This window comes from Heterodontus francisci, chromosome 3 (genome assembly GCF_036365525.1).
Source record: "Heterodontus francisci isolate sHetFra1 chromosome 3, sHetFra1.hap1, whole genome shotgun sequence".
Taxonomy (NCBI): Eukaryota; Metazoa; Chordata; class Chondrichthyes; order Heterodontiformes; family Heterodontidae; genus Heterodontus; species Heterodontus francisci.
Window position 1 is genome coordinate 131993605 of NC_090373.1, and position 17663 is coordinate 132011267.

A 17663-nucleotide genomic window follows, 5' to 3' on the forward strand; every position below is an offset into this window, starting at 1 on the left:
GCTTTTCTCATTGGAGCGAAGAAGGATGAAAGGTGACTTGATAGAGGGGTACAAGATGATGAGAGGCATAGATAGAGTGGATAGTCAGAGACTTTTTCCCAGGCGGGAAAGGACTATCACCAGGGGGCATAATTTTAAGGTGATTGAAGGAAGGTTTCGGGGAGATGTCAGAGATAGGTTCTTTACACAGAGAGTGGTGGGTGCGTGGAATGTGCTGCCAGCAGTGGTAGTAGAAGCAGATACATTAGGGGCATTTAAGCGACTCTTGGATAGGTACATGGATGATAGTAGAATGAAGGGTAGGTAGTTAGTTTGATCTTAGAGTAGGTTAAAGGTTCGGCACAACATCATGGGCCGAAGGGCCTGTACTGTGCTGTACTGTTCTATGTTCTATGTTCTATGTTCTAATTGTATCTTTGCTAGCAGTACCCTGTCTGGGTCTGCTTCTAACCCTGTTTCTGTTTCTTCAGATTCAAGGGACATATGATTGGCCACTAGCCTTAGGAGTTCAGACTTCCTGACCTTGCCACGTACAGTGATCCCACACTGCTCAGCCATTTTCCTCAACCCCTCCATGGACAGTGCTTTTAACTTATCCCAAGTTACTTCATCCGGGCTTGGAGAGCTATTAGCTTCATTTGCAGACAAGCTAGTATTCAATCACACACAACCACAAGAAAACTTGCTTTTTTTTTGTTTGGGAACAATTTGGCTTCCCAATTCCAATTCCTCTCGTTTGCCTGTGGGTCAATCCGGGACGCTAGCACCCAAATGTCAGTTATGACCAGGTGAGAAAGGTGTCTTGGGGTCCCTCTCAGCCTTTACCTGATCCTACTGTAACAGGGGCTGGAATTTTACGCCACCTCAACGAGCCGGATGGTGGCAGGTGTGTGGTGTAAAATGGAGTGGGAGGCTCCTGGAGCCTTTCCTGACATGCTCCTGCCTCTGCCCCTCTTTATATAGGGCAGGGATCAGGGCGAGAAATGGCGCACCCGCCCCAGGCGAATCAAGGCCCTTAAGTGGCCACAAAACGGCCAGTTAAGGGCCTCTGCCCACCTCCACACGGACTTTACGCATGGCAAGCAGACATCCTGGGAAAAGCAGGCAGCTTCTGATCGTCTTGGGATGGTCCTGCTCATCGGACACGGGGTGCCCGATGGAGGGTCGCCGCTGCTATCCCAAACACCCCCAAGACTCAACACACCCCCCTTCCCCCAAACGACAACCATAGCCTCACTGGGGCCTGACTGATTACCCTCGGTGAGGCAACCAAAACTTTCCTTTCCTCCCAGCTCCCCGACATCTTTTCTAGATGCTGGGCTGTAGTCCCAACAATGGCCACCACTCGTGGTGGTGCTGCTAGGACTAGGAGCTGCTGGCCCGTTGATTGGCTGGCAGCACAATAAGGTGGGACTTCCTCCCTCAGGCGGGTGGAAGTCCCACCTTGGAACAATTAAAGCCTGGGAACCTGTAAAATACAGAACAAATCCCCAAGTGAGGGGGAAATGGGTTTGCCACTAACTTTTATGTTGGAGTCCGGCTCCTATCTGCCCACCGTAAAATTCCAGCCAGAGTTTGATTTTAAACATACTGTATTTTTAGCTTCCCCTTGGTGAATCCTTGTTCACTGCTTTCCAATTATAAGGCAAAGAAATGAGCACAAACAGGCTTTCTTAGGTTTAAAGAAGAAAAGTGAAATTTATTAAACTGAAATTTAAACTCTAATTTGGTTAATGCCTACGGATACACGATGCACCCATGCTTGCATGCATACGCGATACACACATGCAGATAGGGACAGAAATGAGCAGAAGAAAAGATAAAGTGGGAAGGCTTGAGGAAATTTCTGAAGAGTTTGTTACGGTTCTTCGAGCTGACTGTAGAGTCCTTTTGTAGGTTAATCTTGTTTTTCGTTGGGGCACAGTATTCTTCTTAAACCTTGTTCACTGTAGGAGACTTTTCTCCCTTGGGGATCATGTGTCTTCAGTGGGTTTTAGTTCCGTGAAAATGAGATGGGAGCAGACAGAAGGAGAGGAGGTCTTTTCACTCCAGGAGCACAGAGCTTTCTCCCTTCAAACACTGTTTCTCCAATTTCAAACTCTCAGTTCAAACTCTGCACCAGCCAGTTAGTCATGTAACCGAAGAAGGGTCACTGACCCGAAACGTTAACTCTGCTTCTCTTTCCACAGATGCTGCCAGACCTGCTGAGTGAATCCAGCATTTCTTGTTTTTGAGTCATGTAACTAAACTGGTCTGACCACGTCTGTTCTGTGTATTGGGAGCAGGGGATAGCTCCTTTGTTCCAACACTGTCTGCTAGTAATATGCAAAAATGTCCTTCCAGCCAGGGGCTTGGCAACCCCTTGTAATAGGCCTTCTCTTCCTCCCAGCAATAATTTGAAATTTAATGTCCATGTGGCAAAATTAATGTGCCTCATTCTTGGCAGGTGGGAGCCTGCATGACACATTATGTTGATTTAAAAATCACCAACTTGAAGGACGCAGCTGAATAAATGAATAACTCAGGAGATGAGCTGTAACAATATGTCACTGGAGTCATCCGGTTGTACAGATGTTCTCTGTATTTAATAGAAAACTTGAGGAAAATAATTTGTTCGGCTCCTGCTGGGTTAAGTTGTTGGCAGATCTCCTGACATAGCTGAGCTGAATATGGAACACGTGCTGTAACCACATAACATTTTGCTATCTATTTATCAACAATAATGGCAATAAATCAAGATCTGCAAGCTGTCACAAATACTATGAGGTGGTTTAAATCATTTTGCAAGACCTGTGTTGTTGATGTGTGGACCTTTCAAAGTGTTAGCTCACATTTTGTAATTATAGATGTAATCCTTCTGTGGAGATGAGCAAATAGTTCTGGTCACTAGATGTAGCGACATCATGGATGCACTCCAAAAGAATACATACTCAGGCCTTGAATTTTTTTCTTGTCTTCAGCACCATTATTGAGGAAATTTTCATTTTAACACATCATACCACTTATCCTCTGTTAATACGCAAATTGAAAATGAAAATTTCCTTGATCTTTTTAATGGTGTACATCTTATAGCACTCAAAATCCCTCAGTGCTCATTAATGTAGCTGCATTGTTCAAGTACACATAAGTTTCCTGGGTTTACGCTCCTGCACTCAATGACCTGGATCTTATATTGAGAATAATGCTGAGACTATGAGTGGACAGCAACTTCCGGAATCCACACGTGCACAGTTAAAGGCAGAAATCTGGAAGTTATGGTACAAGTTACCCTGCTCCTCCACAGGATGTGTTATACCAGTACCTAGCCAAAAGACTCAACGTTTAAATCACTTTAAGGGCATGAAGTTGCTCCAGTTACTTACTAGTTACACACTAAATAAAACAGAAAAGTTAGGGCTGCAGCATTTAAGTGTAAGTGAAATTTAACAGTGTGGTAAGTCATAAGTGCAGTTAAATGACCTCTCTGGCATTGAAAATCTAACAAGTATGGTGTCTCATTCCTTCAGAATGTAATTATTGTTGGAGATTTAAAAAAAAAATGAAAATACATATTTTTACATCTTTTTCTGTCTCTTTTATCGGCGTAGTGAGCAGTGCGTGCTGTTCCTTTGCCATTGATGGCAGAATCCAAGACATTGTAACATTACGCTCAGAAGCGGTCTATCTCTTCAGACAAGTGTACAAGGAGTTAGTGAGCTGAAGAGGGGACCAGCATCACTTACTGAGACAGACTTCGGGAAACTTTTATTTTACCTCTTCCTTTACATTTTTTAATTACTAAGTGTTACTGTTGTGTTTTCCTCCCTTCCCAGAAATAAATTTTGTGACGTCCCCTCAGCTCCATACCCACATTCAGATCACTTTCATACAAGAGATGACTTTCCCCACAAGCAGACCACTCATAATGGAGGAGGAGTTGCAACACCAGTGTGTCCAGGCCAGGAGAGTCAGGCGGTTTGGCTGAAGACAACAGTCTACCAGCTACGACCTACCCCTATACATATGCAGCTGGTCCTAGAAGAACCACTCCGAGGAGCTGTGCATTTGAGAACTCACTCCATTCCCACAACTGCTCCGTCTGTGGCAATTAATAATGTCAGCAGCCCACATCTTTTTTACCTCCATATCTTTCCAGGTTACATGCAACAGGGGACCTGTGCAATATTAGCCAGGGAGTTGTCAGGGCATGTATCCAGCAAATGATGGGCAGTCTTTGATAGTGCAGTCGAATTAATCCACTTCAGCAAAACGAGAACTCAATACTACAGAGTATAGAAAGTGGAGGGCTGAAATCAAAAAGGAAATTAGGAAAGCTAAGAGAGCATGAAAGAATATTGGCAAGCAAAATCAGGGTGAACCCAAAGATGTTTTATCAATACACTAAGAGTAAGAGGATAACTAAGGAAAGAGTAGGGTCCATAAAAGACCAAAAAGGTAACCTATCTGTATGGGTGGTATTGTTCTTAATGAATACTCTGCGACTGTCTCCACAACAGAGGGGGGCAATGCAGATATTGTAGTTAAGGAAGAGGGGTGTGAAGTATTGGATATGATAAACATAGGGAGAGCGGAAGTATTAATGTGATTAGCATCCTTGAAAGTTGATAAATCACCAGAGCTGGATGAAATATATCCCAGGCTGTTAAAAAAAAGCAAGAAAGGAAATAGCGGAATGTCTGTCCATCATTTCCTCACTGGATACAGGTATGGTGCCAGAGGATTGGAGGACTGCTAATGTTGTACCTCTGTTTAAAAAGGGAACAAGAGATAGACTGAATTATTACAGGCCAGTCAGTCTAACCTCAGTAGTGGGAAAATTATTGGAATCATTTCTGGGAGACAGGATAAACTGTCACTTAGAAAGGCACAAATTAATCAAGGACAGTCGGCATGGATTTGTTGAGCGAAGATCTTGTCTGATCAACTTAAACGAATGTTTTGAAGAAGTAACAAGGAAGATAGATGAGGGTAGTGCAGATGGCACAAAGATTGGCCGTGTGGTAGATAGCGAGGAGGATAGCTGTAGACTGCAGGAAGATATTGGTGGTCTGGTCAGATGGGCAGAAAAGTGGCAAATGGAATTCAACCTGGAGAAGTATGAGGTGATGCATTTGGGGAGGTCAAACAGGAAAAGGAATACAAGATTAATGGGAAAATACTGAGAAGTCTGGAGGAAGTGAGGGACCTTGGAGTGAATGTCTACAGATCCCTGAAGGCAGCAGGACAGGTTGATAAGGTGGTTAAGAAGGCATATGGAATCCTTTCCTTTAATAGCCAAGGTATAGAATATAAGAGCAAGGAGGTTATGCTGGAACTATATAAATCATTGGTTAGGCCACAACTTGATTACTGTGTGCTGTTCTGGTCTCCAGACCCACAGCAATGTGGTTGACTCTTAAATGCCCTCTGAAATGGCCTAGCAAGCCATTCAGTTCAAGGGCAATTAGGGATGGGCAATAAATGCTTGCCTAGTCAATGACGCCCACATCCCACAAAACGAGTTAAAAAAATATTGACTACAGCAATTTTTCCCCAGTGGTTGCAAATTGATAATATAGCTTTATTTTAAAGATAATCCTTGATCATTATTTTGTTGGATAACATGATATATGTGGAAGAAACTTCTTTGTGTTCTTGAAGAACAAGTGGATTAATAATTGAAACCGTTAATTGGGCTTAAACATACGAACATACAAATTAGGAGCAGGAGTAGGCCATTCAGCCCCTTCGTGCCTGCTCCACCATTTAATAATATAATGATCTGATTGTGGCCTCAACTCCACTTTCCTGCCTACCCCACGATACCCTTTGGCTCTCTTGTTAGACAAGAATTTATCTACCTCTGCCTTAAAAATATTTACCTGCCTCCACCACTCTCTGGGGAAGAGAGTTCCAAAGACTCACAACTCTCTGAGAGAAAATAAATTCTCCTCATCTCCATCCTAAATGGGCGACCCCTCATTTTTAAACTGTGTCCCCTAGTTCTGGTCTCTCCCACAAGGGGAAACATCCTTTCAGCATCCACCTTGTCAAGTCCCCTCAGGATCTTATATGTTTCAATAAGATCACCTCTTATTCTTCGAAACTCCAATGAATACAGACCCAACCTGTCCAACCTTTCCTCATAAGATAACGCCCTTATAACAGCAAGGCATGAATATAAAACTAGCAATGCTGCACTAGAGCAATCAAAACACAGCAAAACCAATTGCATATTGATCTTTACAGTGAGATTGGCTGCTGTCTCCTAAGATAGATAGGCATCTTTTCAATAATCCTAACATGCTGTGTTTTGTGTTACCTTGTTTGCAACCATTTATTTGCCAGATGTTATAATAATATCCATTAATAATTTTTGCTTGCAATTTCTTTGTATTAACTTTAACAATTCTAAAAATAACTGTAATTTGTATTATTTTATAGTGTGCTTTAGTTTAATAGCTGAAGCAGTATTGATGATATATAATGGCCTCTTCTGGGGGAAAAAAGAAAAAAAAGATAATCCTTAAGAGCGCAGGCAAGCTAAGAGAGAGAAATCTCCAGGAGACTAGTTTGATGCACAACAGTTGCCTCAGGGAAATAAGGCTGCACATATGGATATTTTAAATGTTTGGGTCGATGACTCTGGAGAAATGGAAACAGCAATGCGGACTCTTATGATCCTATCTAGAAAGTTCAAACAATCATCCTCTTGCAAAAAAGATGTAAGTGAAGTTGAATAACAAACTGAAAATTCTGAAGATTCTTTGTAAATATAAGTAAACTCACGAGGAATTATAGAATAACAATACATTATTTTCTAATCTAGACGACCAGTTGTTATATGAGAGTGGCAGTGAGATGTCAGGATCAATCCTGGGTTAGTTGACATTGGAGAAATAGCAAAGGAGCAAACTCAACGGAGCTTGTAAATAATCCAATCAATCGCGCCCCATCTAATTCAGCTTGTTAGAACTTGTATAGGGCCCAGAGAATATATTTTCACATTCAAATTTCAAATTAAATGACATTTATATGTGGTAATGACAAAGGCATCAGTTACGAGGCAAGAGGAGTAAATTACAGACAATGGCATGAAAAATTACCTATCCAAAATAACCATTCCAGTTGAAACAAACAAGACATTCACGTAAGAGCTATATCGTATAATGGTCAATTTTCCTGTTGGATTGTTGTAGCTCAACTCATGAGCTGCTCTTTCAAACAGCCCATCTTCCAAGTGTTGGTCATTTTTGCACCAACTTGCTGTTAATCTCTCATTCCATACCCACTGGAGGACAAAATTGCACTGATCAAGCAGTTAAGCTAGGCAAACAATGACTGGAAATAAGAACTTAAATTCATCTACAAAGTATGATAATTAAAAGAAATAATTTGCTATAACTAGATACATGCTAAACTGTGATAGGATTTATTTATACTTAGTTTGGGCTGAATAGACTGAGCTTTCTCTGTCTGTTATAGGGTCAGTTAATAATAGAGGTTTACAGAACTGAGGACTGCTATTTGGTTTATCTTGACTGTGGCAGCTCTCTGCTAAAACAATCCAAATCTAATTTTACTGTCCTGCTTCTCCCCAAAAGCTCTGTGTGTTTCTCTGCTTCAAAAATTTTCCCTTCAAAAATGTAATGTTGTCTGTATTCCTGTGTATCGTTCATGTAAAGAAATTTCAACTGACCTTTCTTCTTACTTTCTCAGTCTCAATTTTAGATTGATTACCCCTTTTCACTGACTCCCCCAACCAGATGCACCCTTTCAAAACCTTCCATAATTATAAAAACTTTGATTAAATCTGCTCTTGCTTTTTCCTTCTCTCATGGAAATAGCCCCAGAATTTTCACGTTTCTTTCAGAGCTATGGGTGGAATTTTATGCTGGTGGTGCGGGTGTCGATGTCAGGGGAAACTGATGCCGAGATCTTCGTGTTGCCTCTTACATGGAAGGCTTGCCGAATTTAGTGCCAATCAGGAACTTAACTTGACAGTAGCGGGCTTTCCATAGGATTTTGGACCCCGTCGCCAGAAGCCTTGCAGATCTCCTGGCCAATCAGAGGTCGGAAGGTGCCGTGCCACTGCGGAGGCGGTGGCTGCTGCTGTAGCTGCAGCGACCAGACACGAAGGAGCAGCACTGCAACCAGGCTTAATGTAGTTCTGGGTGGGAGGGGTCTTGGGGGTGGGGGTCGTAGGGGAGAGGGGGGAGGGGTGTTGACAGCAAAGGCAGGGGAGTGGCCCTCAGTGGGTCGTTCAGACACTGTGCCTTTGAATGAGGGATCCCCACCCTCGCAGCTAGGAAACAGCCCACACGGTTTCTCATGCCGTGTTTCCCGTGTGGCAACAGGGCCACCCACTGCATGGGTAATTGCGTCTGCAGTGGGAAGAGGACCTTAATTAGAGATGAATTGCCCAGTTAAGAGCCTTAATTGGCGGCAGGGCGGGAAGGCCATATACAGGCCTGCCTGCCCAGCACTTAATTTCAGTAGAGACAGGATAGTGCCGGGGCTCCCCCTCAATCACCATCTCACCCAATTTTACGCTCTCCCCACCTCCAAACCCACCACGAGGGAGAGCATAAGGCAGGCGGTAAAAAGTGGCGGCCCACATGCACAGGCTGTACTCTGTGGAACCACCATTATATTAAATGTGGCAGCTCATTTAAAGCGATAGTGCATTAAGATTTAGTTCAAAAAATTAAATGCATGTTTCAAGCCCCTCTCCCACGAACCCCCCAATAACCCTACACTTGCCTTCCTTGCCTTCTCCCCCCAAAAGTTCACAAACGTTAAGTTCAACCCATTCCCACCATCCCCTCCACCAATCAGAGTAATTAGAGTAGTTTGACCCTGCTACCTCACCCCCCTGCACTGAAATACTTATCTTCTCCCCCTCCCCACCAGTGTCCCGGATCGGATCTCCAAACGGAGATCTGAAGGCACGGGAGCGCCGGCCGAGGCCACCAAATGGCACTGGAACGGACGGAGGGAGCGGGTCTGTATACAATTCATCAGTTTGCATTTTTTTATTATGTGATTACTGCTCCCGTCGCTGTGCAGCACGGGGGCTGCCACGAGGCCTTGCCACTGCCGGCAATATTGGACTGGGCCTTCCTGGCGTCGGCGCCCGTAGCGAGCCTCTCCCAGAGACATTTTCTGGCCCCCCACGCCATGACCACTGATGTGCTGGGGGGGGCGGTGGGGGGGGCTGTATCTGTAAGATCCAGCCCTATGCGTCCCAGCCCTGTTATGTCAGAAGACCAGCAGAACCTGCAGATTCCATCAGCTGCAACAACAACAACTTGCATTCAAAAAGTGCTCCCACTGAAGTTGCAGGAGATCCCCTCACACAAAATTTGAAAGCTCGGATGTTTGAATTACTCTAGCAAGCCTCTTGGAGGGTACCTTCCAGAATGACTTCTGAAAACTCATACACACTGCAGTTACTACATTCTGTTTATCTATCCAATTGGTAATTTTTTCAAAAAGACTATGGCTGGGTTTTAAACCTGGGTGGACTGAAAAGTTGGTGGCGAACCCGTTTCCGTCTCGCCTGGGGATCCGACCCATATTTTACGGGTCACCGGGCTTTAATTGGTGTGAGGCGGGACTTCCACCCACTTCAGGTAGGAAGTTCCGCCTAATAGAGCTGCTGGTCAATCAGCAGGCTGGCAGCTAACTGTCCCAGCAGTGCCACTGGGAGCACTGGCCACTGATGGGACTACAGTCCAGCTTGAAGAAGAGGATGTCAGGGAGCCTGTAACGAAGGTCAGTTTTGGCCCCAGTGAGGCAAGGGTGGTCGATTGGGGGGAACGGGGTACAGGGTGCCCGATCATGAGGGACCCTCCCCGAGTCGTCAGAGAGCTGCCTGCTTTTGTCATGCAGCTTCTCTCGGGCCTCGGCTGCCTAACCAGCCATGGGTAAAATCCCCATGGAGGCGGGCGAAGGCCCTTAAGTGGCCATTAAGTGGCCACTTAAGGACCTTGATTGGCCTGGGGTGAACGGGCCATTTTTCTCCGCTGCCGCCCTGTGTAAAGTGATGGTGGAGGCAGGACCAGGTCAGGAAGGGTCCCCGGCGCCTCCTGCTCTGTTTTATGCCACCCACCCCCCCCCCCCCCCACCACGCACCATCCCACTCTTTTGGGGGGCGTAAAGTGCAGTCCTACTAGTCATTTATGATTTTTTTTTTTAACAAATTGTCCCAGTTTCTCCTAAATTAACTTCTATTTATAAATGCTCACTAATTTTATTATAGGTTACCAATATAAATAGGATTTTATACATTGTTAAACAAGATTAAAAGAGTTATGCTAAAATTTCAGATTATTCTGACATCAAGTATAGTACAAATTATAACATAACATTTTGGGAAACAGGAAAACCTCAATGATCAAAAATTATCCTTTGGAGCCCATGTACAAATTCTGCCATGGGACGGGACGAGGTGGTGGGGGTAATGGAGGAGTGGACCATTTCCGCCACCTCCAGCGTGATGCCACTACCAGTCGCATCTTCCCCTCCCTTCCCCTGTCAGCATTCCGAAGGGATCGTTCCCTCCGCGACACACTGGTCCACTCCTCCATTACCCCCACCACCTCGTCCCCGTCCCATGGCACCTTCCCCTGCAATCGCAGGAGGTGTAATACCTGCCCATTTACCTCCTCACTCCTCACTATCCCAGGTCCCAAACACTCCTTTCAGGTGAAGCAGCGATTTATTTGTACTTCTTTCAATGTAGTATACTGTATTCGCTGCTCACAGTGTGGTCTCCTCTACATTGGGGAGACCAAGCGCAGACTGGGTGACCGCTTTGCGGAACATCTCCACTCAATCCGCAAACAGGACCCTGAGCTTCCGGTTGCTTGCCATTTCAACACTCCCCCCTGCTCTCATGCTCACATCTCTGTCCTGGGATTGCTGCAGTGTTCCAGTGAACATCAACGCAAGCTCGAGGAACAGCATCTCATTTACCAATTAGGCACACTACAGCCTGCCGGACTGAACATTGAGTTCAATAATTTCAGAGCATGACAGCCCCCCATTTTACTTTCATTTTTAGTTATTTTTTCTTCCTTTTTTTTTACATTCTTTTTTACATTTTTTACCATCTTTTTTTTGCATTTATTTCATTTCATCTTAGTTTGTTCAGTTTGCTTACCCACTGTTTTTTTTCAGGTTTGGACTTGCTGCTGTTCAATATTCAGTGTATTAACACCTAATCTGTACTAAAGCTTTGTCTTTCAACACACCATTAACATATTGTTTGCCTTTGCTCCGTGACCTTTTGGTCAGCTATGTGGCCTGGTCGAATCTAGACCTCCTTTGTTATCTCTTCCCCACCCCCACCTCACTTGCTTATAACCTGTGACTTTTCTAATATTTGTCAGTTCCGAAGAAGGGTCACTGATCCGAAACGTTAACTCTGCTTCTCTTTTCACAGATGCTGCCAAACCTGCTGAGTGGTTCCAGCATTTCTTGTTTTTATTTCAGCATCTTCTGTGTTTGTTCAGGTTCACAGCTTATGCAGTTTTTTAATTACTTTTCAAAGGTGTTGTGACTTAACAGCATCTTAGACCAGTAATTTTTTGAATTCATTTTTGGGATGTGGGTATCACTGGCTAGGCCAACATTTATTGCCCTTCCCTAATTGCCCTTGAGAATGTGGTGGTGAGCTGCCTTCTTGAAGCGCTGCAGTCCATGGAGTGTAGATACACCAACGGTGCTGTTAGGGATGGAGTTCCAGGATCTTGACAGTGAAGGATTGGTGTTATAGTTCCAGATCAGGATAGTGTGTGGCTTGGAGGGGAACTTGCAGGTGGTGGTTTTCCCATGTATCTACTTCTAGGTGGTAGAGGTCACAGAAGGTGCTGTTGAAGGAACCTTGTTGAGTTGCTGCAGTGCATCTTGTAGATGGTAGACACTGCTGCTACTGTGCATTGGTGGTGAAGGGAGTGAATGTTGGATGGTTGGATGGGGTGCCAATCAAGCGGGCTGCTTTGGCCTAGATGGCGTCGAGTTCCTGGAGTGTTGTTGGAGCTGCACCCATCCAGGCAAGTGGAGAGTATTCCATTACACCCCTGATTTTGGGATACAGGAGGTGAGTTACTCGCCACAGAATTCCTAGTCTCTGACCTGCTCTTGTAGTTGCAGCATTTATGTGGCTGGTCCAGTTCAGTTTTTGGTCAATGATAACCCCCAGGAAGTTGATAGTGGGGGATTCAGCAATTGTAATGCCATTGAATGTCAAGGGGAGATGGTTAGATTCTCTCTTGTTTGAGATGGTCATTGCTTGGCATTTGTGTGGCAAGGATGTTATTTGTCACTTATCAGCCCAAGCTTGGATGTTGTCCAGGTCTTGTTATATTTCTACATGGATTGTTTCAGTATTTGGGGAGTCACAAATGGTGCTGAACATTGTGCAATCATCAGCAAACATCCCCACTTATGACCTTATGATAGAGGGAGGTCATTGATGAAGCAGCTGCAGATGGATGGACCTAGGACCTGAGTTCCTAGGCCTGAGGAACTCCTGCAGTGATGTCCTGCGAGATGGTTGGCCTCCTATTAAAGGCCTGCTCGGGTCTGCCAAAAAAAAAAACAACCCAAGCCCGACAGAACTACATCCAACCCGAGCCCGACCCGGCCCGAGTCCTTCCATTTTTTTCCTGCACCCGACCAGACATAACCATCAGTTAACTTACCTTCCGTTTTTCACTTTGTTGCTGATCTGCAGAAGTTTAAAATAACTGTAACAAAACCACCTTACAAGTCCAAAAATTAGATTAACATTGGAGCCCCTTACCTGTGATAGAGTATGTCCAGCCTGGCCCAACCAGAGCCCACATGCCCGACCCGGAAGTGCAACCCGACCCCGACCCGAACCCAGCCCATGTCATCGGGTCCCATTGGGTTCGGGTTGGGTAGCAGGCCTTGACCTCCAACAACAGCCATCTCCCTTTATGCTAGGTATGACTCCAACCAGTGAAGAGTTTCCCCGCGATTCCAATTTCCTTTGTCCAATTGCAATTACTTTTATCCTTTTTTTACGTATAACAACAACATACTCATATTCTTCTTTTGGGCCTCCTTATCTCGAGAGACAATGGATACGCGCCTGGAGGTGGTCAGTGGTTTGTGAAGCAGCGCCTGGAGTGGCTATAAAGGCCAATTCTGGAGTGACAGGCTCTTCCACAGGTGCTGCAGAGAAATTTGTTTGTTGGGGCTGTTGCACAGTTGGCTCTCCCCTTGCGCCTCTGTCTTTTTTCCTGCCAACTACTAAGTCTCTTCGACTCGCCACAATTTAGCCCTGTCTTTATGGCTGCCCGCCAGCTCTGGCGAATGCTGGCAACTGACTCCCACGACTTGTGATCAATGTCACACGATTTCATGTCGCGTTTGCAGACGTCTTTATAACGGAGACATGGACGGCCGGTGGGTCTGATACCAGTGGCGAGCTCGCTGTACAATGTGTCTTTGGGGATCCTGCCATCTTCCATGCGGCTCACATGGCCAAGCCATCTCAAGCGCCGCTGACTCAGTAGTGTGTATAAGCTGGGGATGTTGGCCGCTTCAAGGACTTCTGTGTTGGAGATATAGTCCTGCCACCTGATGCCAAGTATTCTCCGAAGGCAGCGAAGATGGAATGAATTGAGACGTCGCTCTTGGCTGGCATACGTTGTCCAGGCCTCGCTGCCGTAGAGCAAGGTACTGAGGACACAGGCCTGATACACTCGGACTTTTGTGTTCCGTGTCAGTGCGCCATTTTCCCACACTCTCTTGGCCAGTCTGAACATAGCAGTGGAAGCCTTACCCATGCGCTTGTTGATTTCTGCATCTAGAGACAGGTTACTGGTGATAGTTGAGCCTAGGTAGGTGAACTCTTGAACCACTTCCAGAGCGTGGTCGCCAATATTGATGGATGGAGCATTTCTGACATCCTGCCCCATGATGTTCGTTTTCTTGAGGCTGATGGTTAGGCCAAATTCATTGCAGGCAGATGCAAACCTGTCGATGAGACTCTGCAGGCATTCTTCAGTGTGAGATGTTAAAGCAGCATCGTCAGCAAAGAGGAGTTCTCTGATGAGGACTTTCCGTACTTTGGACTTCGCTCTTAGACGGGCAAGGTTGAACAACCTGCCCCCTGATCTTGTGTGGAGGAAAATTCCTTCTTCAGAGGATTTGAACGCATGTGAAAGCAGCAGGGAGAAGAAAATCCCAAAAAGTCTGGGTGCGAGAACACAGCCCTGTTTCACACCACTCAGGATAGGAAAGGGCTCTGATGAGGAGCCACCATGTTGAATTGTGCCTTTCATATTGTCATGGAATGAGGTGATGATACTTAGTAGCTTTGGTGGACATCCGATCTTTTCTAGTAGTCTGAAGAGACCACGTCTGCTGACGAGGTCAAAGGCTTTGGTGAGATCAATGAAAGCAATGTAGAGGGGCATCTGTTGTTCACGGCATTTCTCCTGTATCTGACGAAGGGAGAACAGCATGTCAATAGTCGATCTCTCTGCACGAAAGCCACACTGTGCCTCAGGGTAGACGCGCTCGGCCAGCTTCTGGAGCCTGTTCAGAGCGACTCGAGCAAAGACTTTCCCCACTATGCTGAGCAGGGAGATTCCACGGTAGTTGTTGCAGTCACTGCGGTCACCTTTGTTTTTATAGAGGGTGATGATGTTGGCATCGCGCATGTCCTGGGGTACTGCTCCCTCGTCCCAGCACAGGCATAGCAGTTCATGTAGTGCTGAGAGTATAGCAGGCTTGGCACTCTTGTATAGTGCCTTTAAAGTAATAAAACTTCTCAAGGCGTTTCACAGGAACCTTATAAAACAAAGTATGACACTGAGCCACAAAAGAAAATATTAGGTCAGATGAAGAAGCTCGACACCATCTAACTAGAGAAAAGATTGGCCTGCGCAAGGACAAAGGAGGAAATTTATGCGTGGAGTCAGAGAAAATGGGTAAGATTTTAAACGAGTACTTTGCATCGGTATTCACCGAGGAGAGGGACATGACGGATGTTGAGGTTAGGGATAGATGTTTGATTACTCTAGGTCAAGTCGGCATAAGGAGGGAGGAAGTGTTGAGTATTCTAAAAGGCATTAAGGTGGACAAGTCCCCAGGTCCGGATGGGATCTATCCCAGGTTACTGAGGGAAGCAAGAGAGGAAATAGCTGGGGCCTTAACAGATATCTTTGCAGCATCCTTAAACACGGGTGAGGTCCCGGAGGACTGGAGAATTGCTAATGTTGTCCCCTTGTTTAAGAAGGGTAGCAGGGATAATCCAGGTAATTATAGACCGGTGAGCCTGACGTCAGTGGTAGGGAAGCTGCTGGGGGATAGGATCTATTCCCATTTGGAAGAAAATGAGCTTATCAGTGATAGGCAACATGGTTTTGTGCAGGGAAGGTCATGTCTTACCAACTTAATAGAATTCTTTGAGGAAGTGACAAAGTTGATTGATGAGGGAAGGGCTGTAGATGTCATATACATGGACTTCAGTAAGGCGTTTGATAAGGTTCCCCATGGTAGGTTGATGGAGAAAGTGAAGTCGCATGGGGTCCAGGGTGTAGTAGCTAGATGGATAAAGAACTGGCTGGGCAACAGGAGACAGAGAGTAGCAGTAGAAGGGAGTTTCTCAAAATGGAGACGTGTGACCAGTGGTGTTCCACAGGGATCCGTGCTGGGACCACTGTTGTTTGTGATATACATAAATGATTTGGAGGACAGTATAGGTGGTCTGATTAGCAAGTTTGCAGACGACACTAAGATTGGTGGAGTAGCAGATAGCGAAGGGGACTGTCAGAGAATACAGCAGAATATAGATAGATTGGAGAGTTGGGCAGAGAAATGGCAGATGGAGTTCAATCCGGGCAAATGCGAGGTGATGCATTTTGGAAGATCCAATTCAAGAGTGAACTATACAATAAATGGAAAATTCCTGGGGAAAATTGATGTACAGAGAGATTTGGGTGTTCAGGTCCATTGTTCCCTGAAGGTGGCAACTCAGGTCAATAGAGTGGTCAAGAAGGCATACGGCATGCTTTCCTTCATCGGACGGGGTATTGAGTACAAGAGTTGGCAGGTCATGTTTCAGTTGTATAAGACTTTGGTTCGGCCACATTTGGAATACTGCGTGCAGTTCTGGTTGCCACATTACCAAAAGGATGTAGATGCTTTGGAGAGGGTGCAGAGGAGGTTCACCAGGATGTTGCCTGGTATGGAGGGCGCTAGCTATGAAGAGAGGTTGAGTAGATTAGGATTATTTTCATTAGAAAGACGGAGGGGGGACCTGATTGAGGTGTACAAAATCATGAGAGGTATTGACAGGGTGGCTCGCAAGAAGCTTTTTCCCAGAGTGGGGGATTCAATTACTAGGGGTCACGAGTTCAAAGTGAGAGGGGAAAAGTTTAGGGGGAATATGCGTGGAAAGATCTTTACGCAGAGGGTGGTGCGTGCCTGGAACGAGTTGCCAGTGGAGGTGGTAGACGCGGGCACGATAGCGTCTTTTAAGATGTATCTAGGTGGGCGGCACAGTGGCGCAGTGGTTAGCACCGCAGCCTCACAGCTCCAGCGACCCGGGTTCAATTCTGGGTACTGCCTGTGTGGAGTTTGCAAGTTCTCCCTGTGTCTGCGTGGGTTTCCTCCGGGTGCTCCGGTTTCCTCCCACATGCCAAAGACTTGCAGGTTGATAGGTTAATTGGCCATTATAAATTGCCCTTAGTATAGGTAGGTGGTAGGGAAATATATAGAGACAGGTGGGGATGTGGTAGGAATATGGGATTAATGTAGGGTTAGTATAAATGGGTGGTTGATGGTTGGCACAGACTCGGTGGGCCGAAGGGCCTGTTTCAGTGCTGTGTCTCTAAAAAAAAAAGATACATGAATGGGCAGGAAGCAAAGAGATACAGACCCTTAGAAAATAGGCGACAGGTTTAGATTGAGGATCTGGATCGGCGCAGGCTTGGAGGGCCGAAGGGCCTGTTCCTGTGATGTAATTTTCTTTGTTCTTTGTTCTTTGTTCATCCAGGACAAAGCAGCCTGCTTGATTGGCACACCATCCACAAACATTCACTCCCTCCATCACCGACGCACAGTGGCAACTGTGTACCATCTACAAGATGCACTGCAGCAACGCACCAAGACTCCTTCGACAGCACCTTCCAAACCCACGACCTCTATCACCTCGAAGGACAAGAGCAGCAGATGCATGGGAACATCACCACCTGCAAGTTCCCGTCCAAGTCACACACCATTCTGACTTGGAACTATATCGTCGTTCCTTCACTGTCGCTGGGTCAAAATCCTGGAACTCCCTTCGTAACAGCACTGTGGGTGTACCTACCTCACATGGACTGCAGCGGTTCAAGAAGGTAGCTCATCACCACCTTCTCAAGGGCAATTAGGGATGGGCAGTAAATGCTGGCCGAGCCAGTGATGCCCACATCCCATGAATGAATTTTTTAAAAAATGACCAAAGGCTTGGTCAAAGAGGTAAGTTTTATGATGTGTCTTAAAGGAGGAAAGCGAGGTGGAGAGGTGTAGGGAGGGTATTCCAGAGCTTGGGGTCTAGGAAACTGAAGGCACGGTGGAGGTGAAGTGATCAAAATCAGGGATGCACAAGAGACCAGAATTAGAGAAGCGCAGGTATCTTGTGGGGCTGGAGGAGATTA